At 35.2% G+C, this 23,909-nt stretch overlaps 1 long non-coding RNA gene across 1 annotated transcript; it reads right to left on the reverse strand.

The window, feature by feature from the left end:
- Window positions 1-1,364: 1,364 nt before the first annotated feature.
- On the reverse strand, window positions 1,365-7,783 carry LOC134761407 (uncharacterized). Its single transcript, XR_010139984.1, has 3 exons — window positions 7,523-7,783; window positions 3,168-3,400; window positions 1,365-1,583 (listed from the first exon to the last, which is right to left on the reverse strand). It is a non-coding gene; the product is annotated as an uncharacterized LOC134761407 (long non-coding RNA).
- Window positions 7,784-23,909: the final 16,126 nt, after the last annotated feature.

Consider the following 23,909-nt stretch of genomic DNA (forward strand, 5'->3'; position numbering starts at 1 on the left):
AGATAATATAATGATGACATTCTGGCGCACTGGGATCACACAGCCATATTGGCAGATCCTGGTTTTACCACAGAGTAGTTAAGTAGTTATTTGATTCTCTGGGCTCATTATCTTTATCTGCAAAACTAAGGCTCAGAATTTGCAAGATTGTTTTGAACATTGAATGATCGGAACATAGATAACCCTCAATAAATGTTGGATGTTACTATGACTTTGCTAACTTGCTTTCTTTTTGCTTTTCTGTCCCTTCCACAATTCTGCCTCCTATTTCCTTTTATTCTTATTTCATCTTTTTTTTCTAGTTCCTTGGGTTTGATAATAATCCCATTATTCACTACCACACCCCTCCAAAACTAGAATTTGTGGCTAAATATTCACTCCAGATAAGATACAAAACTAAAAAAGAGACATAATCTTCTATTTCCTTGTCACTTCCCTAAACTCACAAGGTGTTTCTGTCTCTCTCCCTCATGACCAATCTTCATTTCCTCTCTCCCTCTCGACCTACTTTAAATGGGAAAAAAGGTAGATACATGAAAGGACAAAAAGTAATGAAGATTCCATAGATTTGCTATTTGTGAACAATGGTAAAATGAACCTCAATAGAGGAATGGATAAAGAAAATGTGATATATATACAATATAGAATATTATGCAATGAAGGAAATCCTGTCATTTGTAACAACATGGATTAACCTGAAGGACACTATGTTCAGTGACCTAAGCCAGGCACAGAAAGACAAATTCTACATGATCTTATATTTTAAAAGTTTCAACTGATAGAAGTAGAGAGTAGACTGGTGGTACCAGGAGCTAAGAGTCATTGAAGGATATGAAACTTCAGTTAGACAGGAGCAAAAAGTTTAAGTAATCTATTGTACAACATTGTAACTATAGTTAATAAGAACATATTGTGTTCTTGAAAATTCCTGAGCAGATTTTATTTTCTTAATACAAAAAGTATCTATGTAATGTACATTTATTTAGTCATTCCACAATGTACAGTATACATATTTCAAAACATGTTGCACATAATACATATATATAATTTTTATTTTTAATTAAAACAAAATAGTAAAAATATGCAGATACAACTAAAAATAAACTAATGAAAATATCAAAAAATATACCATGCATATCAGAAAATGAACTGAAAACTTTTTCAATCTTTTGATTAAAAGATATGTTGAAAGAAAACTTTGAGGAGCTTCAGATTTGTCTTCAACTTTTAACATATTTATATTACAAGAGAAAATGGCCATGTTAATGCCAGAAAAACAGATAGGCTCAATTAAAAATAAATGAATTCATAGATTGAAGCTTCTGACAATGAAGAAAGCCTTGATTTGGGGGAAGTGGCATCACCAATCAGAATTTTAACCTTGGCGTTTAGCTCTTCTCAGTCCAGTCTTTAAGTGCTTCTAGAGTGCTTCATTATCCAAATCATGGTCATGCCTGATGCAGACAGCAATTTATTCTCAGTCTGTTTTTCTCTGTGCTTCTGTAGGGCTGGCTGGACCAGAGAGATGTTTCTAAATTGTGTCTTTCTTCTCTCTTCTGTGTCACAGAAATTGTGTTGGCAGCCTAGAAAATTCATGAGAAGCCAATCAAAACCTCATGGGGTGGGATAATGATAATGTTACGGAATCACTATGTAAACTGAATTTGAAACATTTTATTAGGCTTTTGGGATGCTTGTTGTCAGTAAACTTCAGTCAGATGAGAACACTATTTTTTACTGATCTTATATAATCAGAATTACATCTTGGAAAAGTGCTTTGCTAATCTTCATTATTTGAAGGGATACTAAAAAACTTTCTATTGACATAAGACCTTGATTTCCTGTATTCATTATAACATAGTTGGTGGATGAGAGTCTACTTATTGTTTGACATTTTGGAGAAAAAATGTTGTTGTCTAACAATCTCATTTCTAGGAAAGAGGGAAAGATGAAAACTTAAGCTGTAATAAACAAATATTGCTAAATGATACAGTTTTATAAACATTTGTTAAAAGAATTACAGGTGGTGGGGGAAGACAGTGAATACCTTAAAGAGAGAATGTAGAGAGCCTTTCAAATGTTGACTTTGTGAAATTCAGCAATCCGAGAAACACCAGACACTTTAACCTGCTCTGTTATCTTTAACCACTTTTAGGACCCTATAGTTGTTCATGTGACAAAATATACAAAGTGGAAAAATAAAAAACACCCTTGACCTTCCAAACTTTTAATTATGTACTTGAGGTACAAAGGTCAACTGCAGTTTCTTTAGGCTTACAGGTAATTCTTGAAAAATTTAAAAGGTATCCGTGTTGAACATATTTAAGAGTTCATTTTTTTTTATTGAATTTACTGTGGTACAGTAAAACTTTTATTCCTCCAGAATCCTGAAAGAAAGCTGAAGTCCTCATAGCAAAGAGTTTTAGAGGTAAACATTTGGGCTTCTGAGGTGAATACAATCATAATCCAAAACTGTATATTTATAGGGGGAAGAGGATGAAAAAATTGAGTATCTGTATTATGTATTTATGACCATGTTTTATCCTGACCTCATTTCTGTGAGATACTTGAGAAAAGAGAAATGGGGTAGGTAATTTGTCGAAGATAACAAGCCTAAGAAACTATGAGACAGAATCTGAGAAGACTGGAAAGTGAATAAGGGTGCTGTGCAAGAGAAGTTCAGCAAGGTCATTCAAAGCCATGAGTGTTCTCAACAGAGAGAGTAATGCAGAAGTCCCCAAACAGAAAGATTATCCTTAATAAGTCAGTCTGCATTTTCAAGTCTTCGAGGCAAAGCATTTTCTCTATATATGCTTTGGAATTTGTCATCAAAATGTTTTGAAAGTAAAAATAAGATTATTTTTCTTGTGAGGGGCCATAGCAGTAAGACATTTTTATTGTGTTCCAATGGACATGAGGCAGAGGAAGCCCAATGCCCTCCAAGCATTGGCATCATAGCCCCTGCCCAACTGTATCACACTATGCTAGGTAGGGACCACCAATTAGAACTCTCCCACTTCCAGGGTGGTTAAGCGCTCCATTTTGGCCTGCTTTCCCCATGTTCCCAGCCTCGGCTGGTCTCCAGCCTTAGGAGAACCTGTTCAACTTCAGCCCTTGGCAATTCCACAGAATTGGCCCCAACATACAGCACCAGAACCCGTACTCACAACCAGCCTCCACCTCTGCTCCAGAGTCTGTGGGCAGCACTTCCAGTGGAGAAGCCATGGGTTGCCCAGTCACTGAAGGAGCTGAAGAAATAGATTTATGTATTGCTGAGTATAGATGGCAACTAGTTCATTCTTTCATCCAACAAACAGCAGTTCTTCATCTTTTTCAGTAGCTCTATAATTTTTAGCAAATATTGTTTCCAGCGGGGCTTTCCCTCATGTCCAACCAAATTCTGTTTTGTGAAAAATCATTGCAAAATTCTTATTATCTATACTTTATGAAAACTGGGAACACTTGCTTAGTGAGTTTTTCCAACCCTTTCATAGACAAAGCATACCGAAGATAATTCAATTGTTCTTTAGTTATTATGCATCTGTAACCAGTCTTAAGATTCTACTACTTTAAATTTTACTCAATGAAGATTTTTAAACATCCAGTAATTCACATTATTTTCTCCTTTCCAATAGTATAAATTTAATAATTTATATATTGATTAAAGTGTTCAAATAGCCTTATATAATTATCATTTAATATATTTATAATATATATTTATATTAATATTTATAACTCCAAATACTTCACCCTCATTTTGCTGGAAATCATAAGTAATTCCACTTTTTAAAATTTATCTTCTTTAATCTTAAAATGGTACTACCATTTATTTTACTCTGCAGAAAGTCACTCAGTTCTGGAAAGGCCATTCTCTAAAGTCTACTGCTCTGTGGTAGCAGTGCTACATACATACTACAAATGTTGTCATTCTGTTCAAATTGATCATGTTATTAATAGTAGTGGCAAATCCACATGGGTCTGCAGCAACCTCAATTCTTGACTCCTCAGAAGAAAGAGTTTGACTGAGGGGCCTAAGACTGAGTGAGAGACTGAGGCAACTTTTAGAGCAGGAGGGAAAGTTTATTAAAAAGCTTTAGAGCAGGAAATAAAAGGAAGTAAAGTATGCTTGAAAGAGGACCAATCACATGACTTGAGAGATCAAGTACGAGGGTACGAGGTTTGATTCTTGACTTGGGGTTTTATATGTTGGCATTCTTCCAGGGTCTGAGTTTAGTCCTCCCCTGATTCTTCCCTTGGGGTGGGCTCTTCACATGCGCAGTGGCCTGCCAGCACTTGGAAGGGGCCACATGTGCAGTGTGTTTACTGGAGGTGTATGCATGCTCACTTGAGGCATTCTTCCCTTACCAGTCAAAGGTCTCTAGAAGGTCATATACCATTTAAACTCCACAATTTTGCCTCTAAGGGCCCACGCTTGAGCCCACTTGCCCAGCTTCCGAGATCTTATCAGGAAGCTCTGATCACCAGTTTCAGGTGTTTTTATCCATTGCCTTTCCTTGGTGCTGACTGCCACCAATTATTATTTAGAGACACAATTAACAACCACCTGACCATCACCTGATGGTCACCTAAAGTTCTTGGTGGTGGGGAGGGGCCTCTCCTGCCCTGCACATGTCTGTCTGACTACCCAATCTAATAATCACACTGGAGATATTAATTTTCTATTGCCACTTAGAAAATTGTCACACACTTAGGGGCTTAAAAGGACCCACATTTTTTTATCTCAGTTTCTGTGGTCTGAGTTCTGGCATAGGTTAGCTGAGTACTGTGCTCAGAGTCACAGAGGCTGCTGCAATCAATATTTCAACCAGGTTGTGTTCTTATCTGGAGGCATGACTAGGGAAGAATCTGTTTTCAAACTCATTTAGGTTATTGGCAAAGCTTATTTCTTATGGCTGAATGACTTAGGATTCTAGCTTCTTGCTGACTATATGCTATAAGCCATGAATTTTTCTCCACAGGGAGTTCCCAACACATGTGCTTGCTTCTTTAAAACCATCTAGGGAGTCTCTCCCTGTAGTCTTTTAAAACTGTGTATTAGTCAGGATTCTCTACAGAAACAGAACAAATAGGAGATATATAAAAATACACACACACACACACACACACAGATTGAGAGAGAGAGAGAGAGACTGTGGGAAATTTATTATGGAAATTTACTCACATGATTTTGAAGGCAAAGAAATCCCACAATATGCCCTCTTCAAGTGAGAGAACCAGGAAAGTCAGTGGTGTAATTCAGTTGGAGTAGGAAGGGAGGGACACTGGGATTACTGGTGTAAATCTCAGAGTCCAAATGCCCAAGAATCAGGAGCTTCCATGGCAAATGGCAGGAGAAGATAGATGTCACAGCTCAAGAAGGAAGAAAGAATTTATGCTTCCTCCACCATTTTTATTCTATTAATGCCCTCAACAGTTTTGATGATGCCTTCCTACATTGCTGAGAGTGGGTCTTTTTTACTCAGTCTACTGATTCAAATGTTAATCTTTTCCAGAAACATCCTCACAGACACACGCAGAAATTACATTTTATCAGCTATCTAAGCATTCCTTAGCCCAGTCAAGTTGACACATAAAATTAACCTTCTTATGTAACAAATATGCATTTTTTTAATTTTTATTTTTGCCACATTCTATTGTCGTGAAGCCAGTCAGAGGTTTCTCCTGCTCTCTAGGTTAAGGGATCACACAAGGGTGACTCAGTGAGAGGTCATCTTAATAATGTCTAACGTGAGGGACTAAATGAGCATCTCCCAAGCTCATGGTTAAGTGTCATAGTGCAAGCACCTGAAGTCTAAGCATATATCATTTAATGTATTTGCCTATATTTCTTGTGAGATTGCTTTGTATGAAAGTATGCATCTCTAGCTGAGCGCAGCGGCATGTGCCTATAGTCCCAGCTACTTAGGAGGCTGAGGCAGGAGGATCACTTGAGCCCAGGATTTCAAGACTATAGTGAGGTATGATCATGCCATTGCACTCCAGTCTGAGCAACAGTGCAAGACCCTCTCTCTAAAAATAAAAAAAAATATATGTAACTTAAAATGGTTCAAAGGACTTTTTAAAGGACTTTTGTTCTCAATAATATATTTTAGCAGCAGGTGTGGTGTCTCTTGCCTGTAATCCCAGCAGTTTGGGAGGCCAAGGCAGGCAGATCACTTGAGCCCAAAAGTTTGAGACAAGACTGGGCAACATGGTGAAACCCCTTCTCTACAAAAAATACAAAAATTAGGCAGGCATGGTGGTGCACACCTGTAGCCTTAGCTACTCAGGAGGCTGAGGTGAGAGGATGGCTTGAGCCTGGGAGGTGGAGGTTGCAGTGAGCCAAGATCGTGCCACTGCCCTCCAGCCTGGTTGATAGAGTGAGACGCTGTCTCGCTACATATATATATATACACACACATATATATGTATATAAATAGCTATATATATACACATATATATGTATATATATAGCTATATATATATAGAGAGAGAGTGCTATTTAAAAACAAATACCTCTTATTTACTGCAGTTTGTGAGACAAACATTCCACTTGGTTTACCATTCTATTTTCCCTTTTCTTCTACTTATTTTTGTTTTGTTTTATTTTGTTATGAAAAAGTAAATAAACTTATACTTTGCTCTATTTTGCATTTGTTTGTATCCTGATTTTTTTTTTTCTGTGACAAAACAAATTTTTGATCTTCAGTAATGGCTTCATCAACAATCTTTCTATCTGTGTTTTCTTACAAAAAGGGAGAGCGAGTGCTAGCTCTAGTGCTAGCAACTACAGCATTCAGAATAACAAAGATAGGCATTGAAAGGCAAGCCTGTATTGACATCAGCGCAAAAACAAAGCATTATTTATGAGGCTTGCCTGGCTACAATTTTCCAATGGTAATTTCTATTCCCTGACTCATTCCTCTTTTAGCATACACATTTAATGAAAACATTATGCAACAAAACCCAAAAGCAATCTGATGCCGAAGCACACTTAAGTATTGCTTCGCATGATGAAAAATGTTGTAAGAACAAATCACTGTGACTGGGATATTAATGGGACAAGCCATGGCTTCCGAGTGGCTGTGGTATAGAATTTGGTACACCAGGTAAACAAAGCAGCAGCTTTTGTCTTTGCACAACATACAAAGTCACACCCTTATCTAATTGCCTGGATAAACCTTCCCACTTTTTCCATAAGGCTGTGCTGTTTGTTCACAGAAGCAGTTTCCCTGTGGAAATTATCATGATGGACCACAGAGCTGAGGTAATGATGTAACCGGAGTTACTGAACATGTCACTGCTTGCATTAGCAAGAAGACTGTATAGTTAATCAATCCACAAATACTTCCTGAGTTCCTATTAAATGCAAGACACACAGTGGCAAATCAGCCTATAATCAAATGAGATAATGCTAATGATAGCACGTTGTTAACTGTAAATCCCCATTAAAATATGAGTTATGATTATTTAAAATGTTCCCGTGTAGCCCTCCCTCCAAGTAGTAAGACAGTGCTTTTACCTATTCTGTTGGGAATGACCCAGAGTCTTCTGGATGGAAGCAAATTATGATTAAAACCAAGTGTACTGGTAACAGGGTCAAAAGGTTGACGGAAAGCAAGTCATATTCTTATGAAGGTGCCCTCGAGATTCCATTACATTCATGACACAATTAGCAAATCTTTGCTCCCTGTGGAAAAAATGGACCGATGTGGGGAAAGAACAAATGCATTTGTAGTTGCCCAATCTTTCAGGCAAATTTGATTTATTAAACAGTGTTGTAAATTAATGGTGTTTTTCTCCTATGCAAAGTGCAATATGCCTCAAGACCATCATGTTATCATGGCATTTACCTTTGATTATAAATGTATAGCTTGACATAACATTGGTCCATTATATACATAGAGACATTGAGAAATGGCTTTTACACATTTCACTGCTTATGAAAAGGAACTTATACTTTAGGCTTACGCCAACTTCCCTGACTTGAGCTCTAGGCTTTTTTCTTATTTTCTACTTCTTTATCATTTACTGAGAAGCTTCTGTTATTTTTCATTTCTCTTCCGCAAATAGAGCCTAAACTCAAGGCAGCATTCCTGAAAGAGAGCGCTAATCCCAGTTACTTATTAAGTGGGCTTTGAACACTCATAATTCAGTGGTATCTCTGACTTGTAAAGTTTGCTGTTGCCTTCAGCTGGAGGGGGTATACAGAGAACCTCTTTTTCTCCTCTTTTTCTTTATTTATTTTTGCTTCGCAATCAGCAGCAGTAATATCAGAACATAGACATCCAACAACTTCCAACCCAGATTGCCTTGGCGTGGCCTTCATATTGTTAAGTGAAGGAGGGTAAGACTTTGTAAACCATTATAATATCTTTCCAATCTGCACATTGCCATTTTGATGCTAATGTAGTATTCTTAAAGAATTTTCCCCAAACTGCAAGTTGCTAAACAGATGCATTCTCCTGACATTCTCATTCAATTTATAGGAATTTTCAAACTTAAAGTCACATGAAACAGTCTTCTTGCAGTGAAGACTCTTGCTTCTATGCTCTCCAGTGAGAATTGCATACATTTAATGCCTTGATATTAAATTTAATTTTCACCTGTTTTATAATGTTTCTAATCTAATAATCAAGACACCATTATATTTAGCACTTTATTTTTTAAAATGTAGAGGCCTGAAGCCGAATTAAAATCCTGTGAATTTCAAAGGAACCTAGTGTATTCTAGCCCAATGCAGATAAGGACTGAGATCAAACTCTTTAAAACAGGCTTGAAAAACTCAGCAATCCACCTGTCCAGGGTTCACTTGGTCAACATTTTATAGCAAGCCCTTAAAATCCAAAGTAGTTTTGGCTTGAGATAGTCTGTTACAACATGAATAAATCCACAGTGATTTGGCATTTATCTCAGAGCATCCTGCTATTGATTAGAAAGTTCTTAATCAAGAGAGGTGGATGCTAGATGCTACAGGAAGAAAGCCACCAGGCAAGAAAACCTTAATGAATAGACAAAATAACTAAACTTTAAAAGAAGTGAATTTTCCTGGGTCACTCTGTTTAAAAATAAAAATGCGGCTTTGTGGTTTATTTTGCAGAGTTCCTCAACAATATTGTGAAAGAATATATACCATCTTTAATCAGAACAACAGTGCTAATGTGGGTGAGTGAGATGACGACAGCAGGGAAGGCATTTTTTGCTCTAAATTGGTTTATATTAGGCTAAACTGTGCATGGCAAAATATAATAAAATTAAAAAGAAAAAAAAGAAAGCATGTCTTTTAAAAAGATGCCAGGTTTCCTAATCTAATCGTTGCATTATTGGTATATTTTGGGGGACATAGGGTGAGTTATAAAAAGATCCACTACTGATAGTGAAAATTATCAGTTTGTAAAACATTAAGAGAAAAATAGAATATTTTATACATGTGGTAAGTAGAGAACAGGGTAATTTTAAATGAAAGTGTAAGGCAAATTTTAAGCACAACAAGATATATCAGATCTGAGAGATGCCATGCTAAAAAATGTCCATTAAACTATAAAACTGGATTATGAAGTATTTGCATTCAGGGTGTCCCGAATATGATTGATTCTGCACTAGATTATGTTCTAACTTTCTTACTATTTAAGGATTGGTTCTAAATCTTTTTTTTTCTGATTTATTTTTTCAATTTTTTAATTTTTAAATTTTATTATTATTATACTTTAAGTTTTAGGGTACATGTGCACAATGTGCAGGTTAGTTACATATGTATACATGTGCCATGCTGGTGTGCTGCACCCATTAACTTGTCATTTAGCATTGGGTATATCTCCTAATGCTATCCCTCCCCCCTCCCCACACCCCACAACAGTCCCCAGAGTGTGATGTTCCCCTTCCTGTGTCCATGTGTTCTCATTGTTCAATTCCCATCTATGAGTGAGAACATGCAGTGTTTGGTTTTTTGTCCTTGCAATAGTTTGCTGAGAATGATGATTTCCAATTTCATCCATTTCCCTACAAAGGACATGAACTCATCATTTTTTATGGCTGCATAGTATTCCATGGTGTATATGTGCCACATTTTCTTAATCCAGTCTATCATTGCTGGACATTTGGGTTGGTTCCAAGTCTTTGCTATTGTGAATAGTGCCGCAATAAACATACGTGTGCATGTGTCTTTATAGCAGCATGATTTATAGTCCTTTGGGTGTATACCCAGTAATGGGATGGCTGGGAAATCTTTAGAATATAAAATATTAAAAATAGTGAGAGGGAGCTATCACACAGATACTATTAAAAGCTGTATTTGGAATATGTGTGCCAATATCAGTTTTCTTTTTGTAATACTGAATGACAGTAGAATAATCATCAACAAATCCCCAAAGTTTACATCATTTAAGGAAATGGGGAAACAAAATTCCAGATAAATAACAAGACTGAATGACTAGATTTAAAATAGTGGTTTTAGAAAATAGGATATCACAAGTTAGTTTTTCAAATGGATTTTTTTTAAGATAAGGAAATTTATAAAAACAGGATAAACAATATAATGGAGAGAAGGAGAAATAGTGATGGGTCTATTTTACAGTAAAGTTTATGCAGAATGACATTTTGCAGAAAATACCAGAAGTCCCATTTTAAAAAATATATGATATCATTAAGAGCTATGAAGTTAAATGATGAAAGTAAGTGATATACTTTGAAAGATTTTTGAATCCAGATAATTCTAAATAGAGAATGAGCCTCTCTAGGTTTTGATTTTTTTTTCTTCAGATTATTTCCAACAAAGTTGGGCTATGAACTAACAGAACATCTATCTACAGAAATTTTAATAGGAAAGAATTAGAATTTTAGACTGATTGTTGATCCTTTAAGTATGCTTGTAAGAAAATTCAATCGAGTTTCATGGGTTTTTCTAAGTGGGAGGGAAAACAGTATTGATTTAGGATTACTTTCTTTCATTTAGGATTAGAACAGTTAAATATCTTTAAAAAGCATTTTAAAAATTATTCTGATATATATGATTTTTAATTGCTTTCATATTTTGCAAATACCATGTTAAAATTTTAATGAAATTTTAAAAAAGGAAAAAAAAACTAATGTAAGAGGAGCATAAACAAAGCCATTCTTCTTTCCCTTAGTTAAAAGTCAAATATGCAGTTTTAGGGCTTACAGATAGCACCACAGTGTCAGGGACTCAGGCACCCTATTGTTCCATGGTATGACCTTAACCTCAGTTCACAAATGACAGCATCTCTATTTCAAGCAACAGGGTAGAAGGGCAGAAAAAGCAAGAATATTGGTATATACTTGCTGTTTTTTGAGAATGGTTTCTGTAAGTCATTGCTTAATACTTTGCTTTCCTTATAACTCATTGTCCAGACCATAGTACGTAGGCATGTTGAGCTCCAAGGAGTTTGGAGGACTGTGGTCTTCTGGATAACAATTAAGGTATTCTATTCCTATGAAAAAGGAAGGACTAGACAATGAAAGAGGAGCAGCATCTGTCATAGCTGAAAATAGAAAGATAGTAAAAGAGTGAGACTTGAATAAGGGTTTCTGTCTACTGAAATGTTATCAAATGCTCATAAAATTTTAAATATACTTTTAAATAGAACATCTGAAAAATTTTAAATATACTTTTAAACAGATCATCTGAAAAATTTTAAATATACTTTAAAATAGAACAATTAAATATAATACTTTGTATCCTTGCTGTGAGAATAAAACTGTGCCATTTAAAATAGAGTCACTACTGTTAAAATAGTCACCACTGTTAAAATAGAGTTAAAATATTTCAATCAAATATTTATATTTCAAATAATTTTGATGATAATAGTATAGCTTTGGCAAGGAGTTAAGTACAACCAGTGATAAAAAAAATCACAAGATTATATTGTTGAAAATTTTAAAATGCTAAATCAATAAAATAAATTTTAAAGGTTGGGTTAAAAAAGTCTTGAATAGATTTGTTTCTTGAAGACAAGTACATGTTTTTACTCACTGATATTTGCATGAAATCTAGTATATAGGAGACAGTCAAACATTTTTTATCTTGAATTTAAAATAATTCTAATTTAAGTATAGTCTCACATTCAGCATAATCTTTTCTTTTACATTTTCGATGATGAATTTTAAATAACCACCTGACAACTAATATACTGTTATATACTTCTTTTAAATCGTAGTACATAAAAACATATTTAAACACACATATTTAAATTTGAAAGGTCAGTATGTGTGTGGAGTCAAAAATGTGGTAAAGATAATTGTTACATATTGTTTATATTTAAGAGTTGGTGGCTCATGGGCAGAAGAATTAATTTTGAATGTACTAACTTTTGTGCATTTAAATTTACAGACTTCAGCATATTTTGATTATCGAATAAAGCTTTATGCCCTTTGGAACTTCATAATCTGGATGACAGGTTTTTCTCACATACATTATGTCATCTCATCATATTTTCAAACTTCATAAGTTAGTTCCTTTAAATAAAGTCAATTTTTTTTTTAAAATGGCAGGCCAGTTACATTGCTAACCACTTGTTCAATTTAAAAGGTTGTTGGAGAAATGTTATTAAAATTTTGGGATAATTCTGCATTAACACTGATTTTGACAGCTTTTTAGTAACATGATGTTATAGTAAAATTAATATAAATCACATTCCAATGTTATTAAAAGAATAAATCTTAAGCTTACCTCTTGAGTAAGAGACATTTCTATTAATTGTTCAAGTATCAATAAGACACACAGCTGAGCTCAGAAATGATAAAATTGTGATATAAGTGCCATGCCATATTCGTTTATCCAGTGATGGATTCATGCCTCAGTTTTTAAGTTTCTCTTCATTCCTGTAACCATTTGGTGACTTGCACATGGACTGGTGATGCACCATGTCTAAATAAGTACATTATTGCATCCTTTCAGTTCACAGGCTAAATAATGCCCTTTGCCCCTTTGTCAATTCCCATCTGTTATTGCCCTTCTTGCCCTGATTATATTTCTTGATCCATAATAATCACACTCTTACAAATATCTTCTACTATCCACTTTTTTCATGCATGGACCCATAAACTTAATAATTCTGGTAAAAACAAACCAATCTAAAACTAAACAAAACCCTACAACTGGGGAGACTGATTTCACTAGAAATGCATAATCACCTCCTAAGTATTGGTAATATTATCTTCTATCTTCTTCCATACCACCAACACAAAGTCTTTTTCCTAAACCTCTAGAATAGTCTACAACCTTTGCTATTGTCCACTCCATTATCTAACCTATACCAACGTTCACAGTCATCTTTGTAAAATGTACATCCTTTTCCATTACTCCCAGGCTTATAAACATTTTAATGGCTGTCAGTTGCCCGTAAGTAGTATACTTATTCTTTAAGGAAGCTTATAATACTCAGTATTATGCAACCTTTGTCTGCCACTCATCCTGTCTGTTTCTCCATCATTCTTAAACTGTTATATTATTTCACTTCCTCAAACACAACAGCCATTTTCTCACCTTGGGAAATAATTCATATCTGCAGTTAGGCTGCCTGAAAGTGTTTTCTCATTTTCTTCCCTCATCTTCAAATCTAAAGTGAATTTTTTATTATTACCTCTCAAAACACCTTGTTCTTTTCTTCTAATTAGTTACTATGTGTAACTACATGTTTCTGTTTTTACTTACTCTTTGCTTCTCCCACTGGATTCTGGGCTGTATGTGGCAGAGAACACCACCATATGCCCAAGCATAGGACAATTACCTAGAGCATAGAAATTGGTTAAGTTCATGGATAAATGAAGTATGCTATTAGTGGGCAAATAAAGTAATGGGAGAATATTATATTTTAAATATCACTACATAAGCCAATAAATAATCCATTAGCTTTTTTTAAATCACTAATTAACACGTTTGGATTTTTGTCCCTTCCAAATCTCATGTTGAAATGTGATTCCCTAATGAATGTGATTCCCTAATGGAGGTGGGACCTGGTGGGAAGTGTGGGGTTCACGGGAGTGGATCCCTCATGAATAGCTTTGTGCCCTCCCTGTGGTAATGAGTTCAGGCAAGATCTAGTTGTTAAAAAGAGTCTGGGACCTCCCCGCTTCTCTCTTTGGCCTTACCAGAGGCGGAGCAGATACTGGCACCATGCTTCTTGTATAGCCTACAAGACTATGAGCCAAATAAATATCTTTCCCTTAAAATTACTCAGTCCCAGACATTCCTTTATAAGCAATGCAAAATAGACTACCATATGTTTTGCAAAATACACTACCACATGGTTTGAAAAAGAATTTTATCAGTTGAATAGTATCAATGTGTAATTTAATACAATGATGAGCACTTCTACTTCCTCAATGAAGATCTAATTGTGCACTTATTTTTGTATTTTTAATAGAAAGAACTGAATACACCATATGGTTCTAGTCCAACCTCATCGTACAGAGGCAGAAACCAGAAAGCCACAGAATTTAAATAAATGTCTATATGCTACACAACTAGTAAATGGCAAAACTGCTACCAGCATCTACGTACAAATCTTAAATCTTCTTTTTAACAAGCTGAAATGTAAAAATCTTCCAAAAAGTGGCTTCAGTTTTACACAGCTACTTATGAAAAATATGAGAACAGGGCTTTAATATGGTATAAGTTACAGAGTTATCTTTGTTTATATATACTAATGGTAGCCAAATAATACTTGATAGGTAAACGAAGCTAGTGTTCAGTGTAATAGGTTTCCACTGAGCCTGAGCTATTTGTCTTATTCAGCTGTTTTCTTTAGTGCTCCTATAGAAGTCTTCCTCTACAATTGATACTTACTTACTAATGTGCACACTGATATTTAAGGTCTGTTTAACCTTCTTTAGGTGTCACTTTAAATTTAGTGAAGTCGCCTTTAGTTCTTGATTGAAGGCTAGAAATAAGACCAGATCTGTCAACTTTTCTGTTACCTCAAGACCTCTGGATAGATTTATAGAGGAAATATAAGGACACAAGCATCTTTTTAAGTTGAAGCTCTGTTCATCCCTCAAGGTAATAAAATCGGTAGAATTTGTTATAATTATATTCCTTTCTAAATTGTAATATATATATTTTTATATATATATATTTTCTCCAGTCCAATAATTGTTAATACATTTGAACAGTAAGTGTTTCTTTTGGCCTGTTTCCTTATTACTACACATTCCTAATTCTTTATTGTCCTTGTCTTATTGTTTCTTCTTTCTAGGACACATCTTTAAGTTAACTCAAAATGATACTGGGGCTTCAAAAGAATAACTGTCAGAGAAATGTTTCCAACTAGGAAGTTTCATTCAATGAAAGTAAAGTGAGCTGCATTTCATCAGAATAGGTAATGTTCTAGAATTCCAAGGCAGAGAAAATTGCATCTACAGGTCAGGCTGCTTTTATTTATAGTTTTATTAAATTGTATTGCTTATTACCATGTACAAGTTTATAACCCACACAGTGATATTATGAAATATATATTTGGTCTTTGTTCCTGTTTCCTGGCACATAACTCCTAAAATCTTTGAAATCTTCAAAGTACTAAGTGTCTTTTGTAGATCAGTCGACTGACGGCTGGCAGCCCCTGGGTAGCCTTGGGATGGGGCTGGGGATTCATCACCAGAAAGACCAAGGTAGGATTAGAGGTTTAAGGCTTTTAGGCCCACCTCCCAACCTCCCAGGAGGGGAGAAAGGCTGAAGGTGAAGTTGATCACCAATGGCCTATAATTTAATCAATCATGCCTACATAATGAAGCCTTCACAAAAGCCGAATGATAGAGTTTAGATGAGTTTCTGGATAACTGAACACATGGAGGTCCCTGGAAGGTGGCTTGAATGGGGAGAACATGAAAACTTTGCATCCCTTCCCTCATACCTCAGCCTACACTTCCCTTCATCTGTATCCATTGTAATATCCTTTATAATAAACCAGTAAATGTGTTTCCTTGAATTCTGTTAGCTGCTGTAGCAAGTTATTTGAATCTGAAGAGGAAGTTATGGGGACCCCACTTTATAGCTTGTTGTCAGAAGCACAGTTAAAAGAACCTGGGGCTTGTGATTGGCACTGGAAGTGGGGGACACTCTTCTGGGACTGAGCCTTTACCCACCTGTCTGTGTCAGGATTGAATTGAAGGATGCCCAGCTGCAAATTCCTCTGCAGAATTGATTGCTTGTTTGCTGCTCGGGAGAAATCCCACACAGCTGGTGTCAGAAACATGTTGTGAGGGACAGTGAGTGAAACTGAGTTTGTTTTTTCCACTCACACGCTCACTCTGATTTTTAAAAAATTTTTTCTTTGTTTCTAGAGAACATTATGCCTCTATATTCATTTCTAATTTCTTAGTCATAGGCTGTTTTATATATCTTTCTCTCTAGCTTATACTGTGATTCTTCCCACTTCATGGAAACTTTATATGGTGATCCTAGAGAGCATTAGTGAGAGCTAATCATAGCTCTTGTCTGCTTGCAAAAGGTGCAAATATAGTTCCTATGACAATAAGCCTTTCATCTGCATACCAGTCACATTGCAAATCTCGTGATCTACAAGTAGTAAAAATCTCAATGTGCACAAATTTTATCTCGGTCAAGTCAAAAATTTAAACAGTTTATTTGAGGATACTAATACTAGCCTAATTCATAAATTATTGCAAAAATCAAATGACACATTTCTTAGTAAGCCATTTGTAATAGATGAAGAAGAGATATCGTAATAAAATGAGTTATGATGGTATCATTATTTACTAAATCCCGGACAGAAGTCAGTACCAATATATGGTTGTTATCCAATGGCATACCTCCAAAGTGTTTTGGTGGTTTTGCAAGGTCTTCCTCAGCTTCTCTTCTACTCAGAGAAATAGGAGTATAGAGTTCCAGGTAAAAGTAAACGTTATACTTTAATTTCTAACTTTTCAAGTTAAGTAAAATGTGAAAGTTTTAAAAATGAATTCAGATTGTTTCAAGCAAAGCAAAACTTAAGCATGTCATTTAGCAAAGATGTTGAGTTTAAATTTTCTCAGCAGGTTAATTTTTATTTCTATGTTTTAAAACACGGTACTCTTCTCTAAGCTGTTTCTTTATGCATTTAGCATTACTATGTGTTTGATGGCTTTACTACTGTAAGGACCACAATAATCTCATTTACTTGGAGCCTATTTGCTAAAGCACTGGGAATTTTATGTCTTAGTCCATTTTGTGCTGCTATAGTAGGACACCTAAGAATGGGCAATTCATAATGAACAGAGACTTACTGGCTTGCAGTTCTGGAGGCTGGAAAGTCCAAGATCAAGGGTCTGGCATCTGGTGAGAGCCTTCTTGCTTTGTCATCCTATAACAGAAGGGCAAAGAGAAAGGGAAAGAGAAAACTCATAGCTTCAAACCGTTTTTGTAATTAGCATTACTCCATTCATGATGGTGGGGCCTCATGACCTAAACACCTCTTATAAGGTTCCTCTTCCTAATACTGTTACATTGGGGATTAATTTTCCAACAGAAGGTTTCTGTAAGACACATGAAAACCATAGCAATATGTTATCCTAAAAATCATTTCGTTAATTTGCTTAAACTGTTTCACATTCATATTTTTACATTAATATGTAAGTATTATAAATCGAAGATTCAATTTGAATTAATGAATATTTCCAAGAACATCTTTTTCAAAAATCTAAATTACATATGTGTTTGAAGCTATAATTTAAATGTCTAATTTGATTTTCCAAAAATCTTTAAAAAAGATTTAATTCTCATTATTTGCAGATTCTATATTTTCAAATTTTCCAACTTTCTAAAATATATTTGTAAAAACAAAATCAAAGCTATGACACTTTCCTGGTCATTTGTGGACATGCTCATGGTGGTAAAAAAAATTAAGTCATTAATAGTACTTAAAAGTGACAGGGCTCAAAATGGCACGGGGTTTATGACGAACCTAGGGCAGAAACCTGAGTATAAAAATTTACTATTCTTCGGCTGGGCGCAGTGGCTCATGCCTGTAATCCCAGCACTTTGGGAGGCCGAGGCAGGTGGATCACAAGGTCAGGAGTTCAAGACCAGTCTGGCCAAGATGGTGAAGCCCCGCCTGTACTAAAAATACAAAACAGTAGCCGGGCGTGGTGGTGGGCGCCTGTAATCCCAGCTACTTGGGAGGTTGAGGCAGAGAATTGCTTGAACCCCAGAGGCGGAGGTTGCAATGAGCCGAGATCGCGCCACTGCACTCCAGTCTGGGCAACAGAGTGAGACTCCGTCTCAAAAAAAAAAACAAACAAACAAAAAAAATTACTACTCTTCTTATTGCTACCAATATGCAATCAATTACTATTTCCTTTGGACATTATTGGATAAGTGACATGTTTATGAAATCCACCATTTCTGGACTTACTGAATAATTTTCTAACCATTCTTCCCAGTGGCTTCAATGTTGTATTTCTCACATCCATTTTATTGCCAAAGTTCACCATAATATATTATTTAAAATAGCACACTAATTAATATTATTCAATAACTGAAAAGAACTATTGCAAAAATTTAAGAATTATTTTTGTTACTTAAAATGTATATAATTGGATATTGATGATTTTTAATTGTATGCATTTATAGGGTTCAGAGTGATGCTATGATATATGTATACAATGTGGAATGATTGGATCAAGCAAATGCATATACACATCACCTCAAATATTTATTATTTATTCCTCCCTTCTGAAACATTGTACCCTTTGACCATTACCTCTCAGTTTTTCCCTGTCCCCAGGCTCTGGTAACTACCATTCTGGTCTCTGCTTCTACGTGCTTGATATTTTTAGACTTCACGTATAAGCAAGTCCATGTGGTATTTGTGTTGCTGTGCCTGGCTTATTTCACTTAGCATAATATCCTCCAAGTTCATTCATGTTGTCACAAATGGCAAAATTTTATTCTTTTTAAGGCTGAATAATATTCCATTGTGTGTATATTTAAAATCTTTTCTTCATCTGTTCTTTGGTGATGGACACTTATATTGAATCCAAAACTTGGGTATTGTGAGTAGGGCTTCAACAAAACATAAGAGTGCAGATAGCTCTTCAGCATACTGATTTCAAATTCTCTGGATATGTTCCTAGAAGTAAGATTGCTAGATCATATGGTAACACTATTTTTAGTTTTTTAAGCAACCTCCATACTGTTTTCCACAATGGCTGTATTAATTTACATTCCTTCCAACAGTGTGCAAGAGTTCCCTTTTCTCCACATTCTGACCAACACATATCTTTCATCTTTCTGATAATAGCCATTCTGGTAGCCATTCACAAAGATGTGAGGTAATGTCTCATTTTGGCTTTAATTTGCATTTTCCTAATTATTAGTGATGCTAAACATTTTTTAATGTATCTGATGGCCATTTGTGTAATTTCTTTTGAGAAATGTTTATTCAGGTTCTTTGCCCATTTTAAAATCAGGTTATTTGTTTTCTTGTCTAGCAAAAATGTTAACCCTAAGAACAGTGTTGAGTGGGTTAGGACGCCACCTGAAGTCGTATGCAGGATGTTGTTAGAATGCTTCTTAGTGATTTGTATCACCCTTGGAAAATATATACAATCTTTTTTCAGATTATACAAGGAGTCTTGATCATGTATCCCATCAAAATAAAAAGTCTAAAGTCCTTAGGAAAGCCTAAAGGGATTTTATTGTACTCCTGCTACCTTTGCAGACTTGTCTCTTATTCCTTATTTATACTGCAGCAACATTAAACTGCTTGTGGTTCCTAGCACACACCTTAGCTTTCCTAATAGAGACTACATTGATTGAATGCTTTTGTGTTTGTACATTCCTACACAGTACCTGGTTAAGTCCTCCTCATTCCTTAAGACACTTTACAAAAAATTGGAAATGTATTAAATGGGCTAAAAAAAAGTAATAAGAGACCAGTGTATCTGAGCACAGCAGGAGGGAGTCCAGTGGTGTAGCATGATGTAAGAATGTCAGAGAGGTAGTCAGGGGCCAGATTACATTAAATGTTGTAAACTGGGATAGGATGTTGGGATTTTATTTTAGTGTGATGAAAAGCCATTAGAAAGTTGTAATAGAGAAGTCTAACATGAAGTGATTTCCATTTTTAGAATGCCACTCTGTCCCTGCCTACAAATAAGGGGAAAAAACTCCAAAATAACAACAAAAAATACTACTCTGATGTTGTATAGAAAATAGACTGTAGCAGGAGAGATGGGAGTAGTGAGACAAATTATGAGGATATTACAATACTCTATCCAGGACAATGGTTATTTAGCAAGGATTATAGCAGTGACATTGGAAAAAAACAGTCCTTCTGGCTTTAGACTGGGATATACTTTGGAGGTCAAGTTGACAGGGCATACTGATGAACTGGATGAGAGAAAATTGAGAGAACTCTTAGATTTTTGATGCCAGTAATTGGATAAATGATTCTGTCATTTACTGAGTGAGGGAAAAAAAAGAAAGGAAGCAGGACTCCTTATATTCTTGCTTGGGAGATTGAATGAAGGGTAATAGTCATGATATAAATAATCTACAAGGGAAAACAAGTTTTCTATCAGGTAGATAGGGTTTCTATTTAAGCATGTCGAGTTTTAAGTATCTGTGAATGTCTAGTTCTAGAAATTTACATCTAATTCTAGGAAAGTTTTTGTTTTCCATACAACATTAGAAATAATTTTAACATTTAAAATCATTATTTTAATAATACAAATTATGTTATTAACTAGGGATAATTTTTACCTTTAAAAGCAGTATTGCAATAATACTGACCTTTAAAAGCAATATGCTTCCTTTGATGATGTTTATGAAATAACTCTGTGTACACTGCAAACTATATGGAGATGAAGGCTTCTGAGCTCATGCAGAAAGATTCACATTTAATTAGAATCATCCACACAATGCTTCAGACTTCTTTTGTGAATATTGGTGATATGGATTTATATATAACTTGACTTGGTTAATTGCAGTTAATCCATTTTTAAACAATTGGCTTTCTAATAAAATAATAAACCCTTAACAAAATCCTTTTGAGAATATAAGCTGCAATTTTTAAAGTTTGGCAATTGAAAGGGAACTAATGGCTGTAATATTGAATCTTAAATAAAGATGACAGATTTTGGCCTTTTGAGATTACTGCACAGAGGAATATTTCAAAATTACTTTTTTGTAAATGTGAAATAAATACTTTGATAAATAGTGTTAAGCATGATACATTATGATTTAAATTCAGGTACCTCATAAGCAGGCTATTTACTTTTCTTAATTATTTCTTTTGTCCACCCATTGGGTTAAAATTGCCTCACTCTGTGTTATGCTGGCAATGCTTTCACTTCTTTGTTAGCACTCATCCACGAAATCAAGACATGTTACTGACATCTCCTATCAGATGTCTAATAGAATCTCAAACTTCACTTGGTCCGTGATAGCTCCTGCTATTCCTTGCAGCAAATGCTTTCATTGCCCCTCAGCATGCCTTCACTCACTCTCTGAAGCTTGTTTAAACTTTCTCAGGTCAATGCTCTGGCTGACTTCCCATTTTCACCTGTAGTAACTGCATCTTTGTCTCTGAAGACTCTTTCTCCCCAAAACTGTAGAAACCCACTAGGATGATGTCAACTGTGCAGAGGAATTAGCACCATTTAACAAATAACTACTTGGAGTTGATAAATACCTCAGTTCCTCATCACTGAGGTGGAATAATTCTGAGCTATCTGTGGTGCTCTGTTTCCCAGAATTTTCTCACAGTCACTCCCTGTGTCAGCTGGCTTAATAGGACATCTGTAGTGGCAGTTTTCCTTTTCTTATTTTCCCTTGACACTTCCCTACTCACCCTTTGATCTTCCCAAATAGACAGCTTGTGCTCAACTCCTTGTGTCATGGTCTGTTTCTAGAGTCCAAAGTGAGATTCTCCCAACAAACCATCTCTGAGGGTTCTATAGACTTTTTTGCATATCGTTTCGTAGTCTTATAGCAATTCCTGTCCTCAATATGTGGTAGAGATAGACAATGAATATTTTATTGTAATCCAATGTCAAAAGTGAATTTCACCTATTGTGTTGTATATAATAGATAAAAGTACAGGAAAATAAAAGAGCTGATTGAAATGCAGCACATTCAGACCGGCAGTTTCCAGAAGGATTTCCAGAATGGCATTATCATTTTGATGTTTCAGTGAAAAAATCGCTCATCTAGCAATGACTTGTTGATTATTGTGACCATCCCAATCACTCCTTTGAAGGCTGGGGAGTAGAAAGATAGAGAAGATCAGGTCTCTGCTTAGGAGTTCATAGTCTTTTCTCCTACCTATTTTGGACTTGTAGTTTCTATCTTTGTCGGGTTATGAGGAAAAAAAGAAGGATGAGGAGGAAATAGAGATAGAGGAAAACAAGGAGAATAATAAGGAAGAAGAAGATCAATCACATGTTTGTAGAACTAAATTTCTAAGCAAATAGAAAGCCCAGTGAAGGGGTCTTCCAGTAGCTATGTGAGAATTGTTCCTTCATGACTGAAGAGATAGGAAAAAGGTACCTGTAGAATGATAGCTTTGAAGTCATCTTCGAAGGGCCATAGTGTGTCTTGTCTTTGCTTTAACTTTGGCACAGTAGATCTCTGGGTCATTACAGGAATAATAGCATAGGTGATCAGGCGACCTAAATGAGGCTTCTGAAATTCTACAGGTGGATGGGGAATGCACACAGTATAAAGAGCTATTGAAATGAGAGCAATTTCTTATTTACAAACACATATTTCTTAACACGTGGTTTTCCATCTTTTAGAGAAGGCTGAACTTGATTTTGTTTCTGGCCCTGTGTGTTTGTGTGTGAGGAGGGGGCTGAATGGAAAAGGGCTTAAACCTGGGGGATGATTATGGCACTTCCAGTGTTCCCTCACAGGAACATAATAATTGATGTTAGCAATGTCTTTTCCAAAGTTGAAAGCTATAGCGTAAGTAAAATAAATGTTTATAGATATCAGGCCTTAAAGCCAGTGAAATTGAAACAAACATTCTTAAGTCGCTCCTTAGAGATACACACAATTAATTGAAGTCAGATAATTGCATGTGTAATGGCTTCTTGTACACTAAGTACCTGTTTACAAATCAAATTATTCAATTTGGAGTCTCAAGTGTGTGCTTTCTATGCTCAATTAACCCCTTATGACTATGCATAAACACCTAGTTTATAAAAATGTGGCTTTTGATATTTTTAAGATCATCTAAATTATAGTACAAATTTATACAATGAAGTATAAAATAAAAACCTGTTATTATTTTGTAAGTTAAGAGATGCAACATATCAAGTATTGCTCTGAGTTATTTGCTGCTGTTTCAGGTTTACATGTTTATTTGTGAAGCTTGTATTTAAATAAGTTGTCTATGCAAGTGAGATACACTTTAAGAGATACATGCCTCATAAAAACATGCCTGATAAAAATCTAAAAGGGCAACTTTCTGAAGACATTTGAGAGTAGCAACCATGCTGCTGCTAACCGAAAAGCACGTTTATTAGAATTGTTCATTTAATTGTTTACTCATTTGAATATTTGTTGCACACCATATATAGAGTACCACTGAAAGTGTACAAATAGAAAAAAGACTTGATCCCTACATTCTACAAGATTACGTAGATCCGATCCATAACTCTAAGGGTGAAATAGGCATAGTGTTATGAACTTATACCCTTAGACAAACAAGGTTTAAAGCCCAGTTCCATATCTCAAGAAATGAGCAAAACAAGAATAATTATATCATCACTGAGCTTTAGTTTTCTTATCAATAGAAGTGAACCAGTGTAACACCTTGCTCAGGTATGAATATGAAAACTGTAAAATGTTTATCATATTCTAAAGGCACATAGAAAAAATAATACATCTTATTGCTCTCTAAGTTAAGAAAACATATTCTACTCTTTTTAATGATTCAGTTTCTATCATT

The sequence above is a fragment of the Pongo abelii genome, chromosome 4, assembly GCF_028885655.2.
Source record: "Pongo abelii isolate AG06213 chromosome 4, NHGRI_mPonAbe1-v2.0_pri, whole genome shotgun sequence".
NCBI classification, from domain to species: Eukaryota; Metazoa; Chordata; class Mammalia; order Primates; family Hominidae; genus Pongo; species Pongo abelii.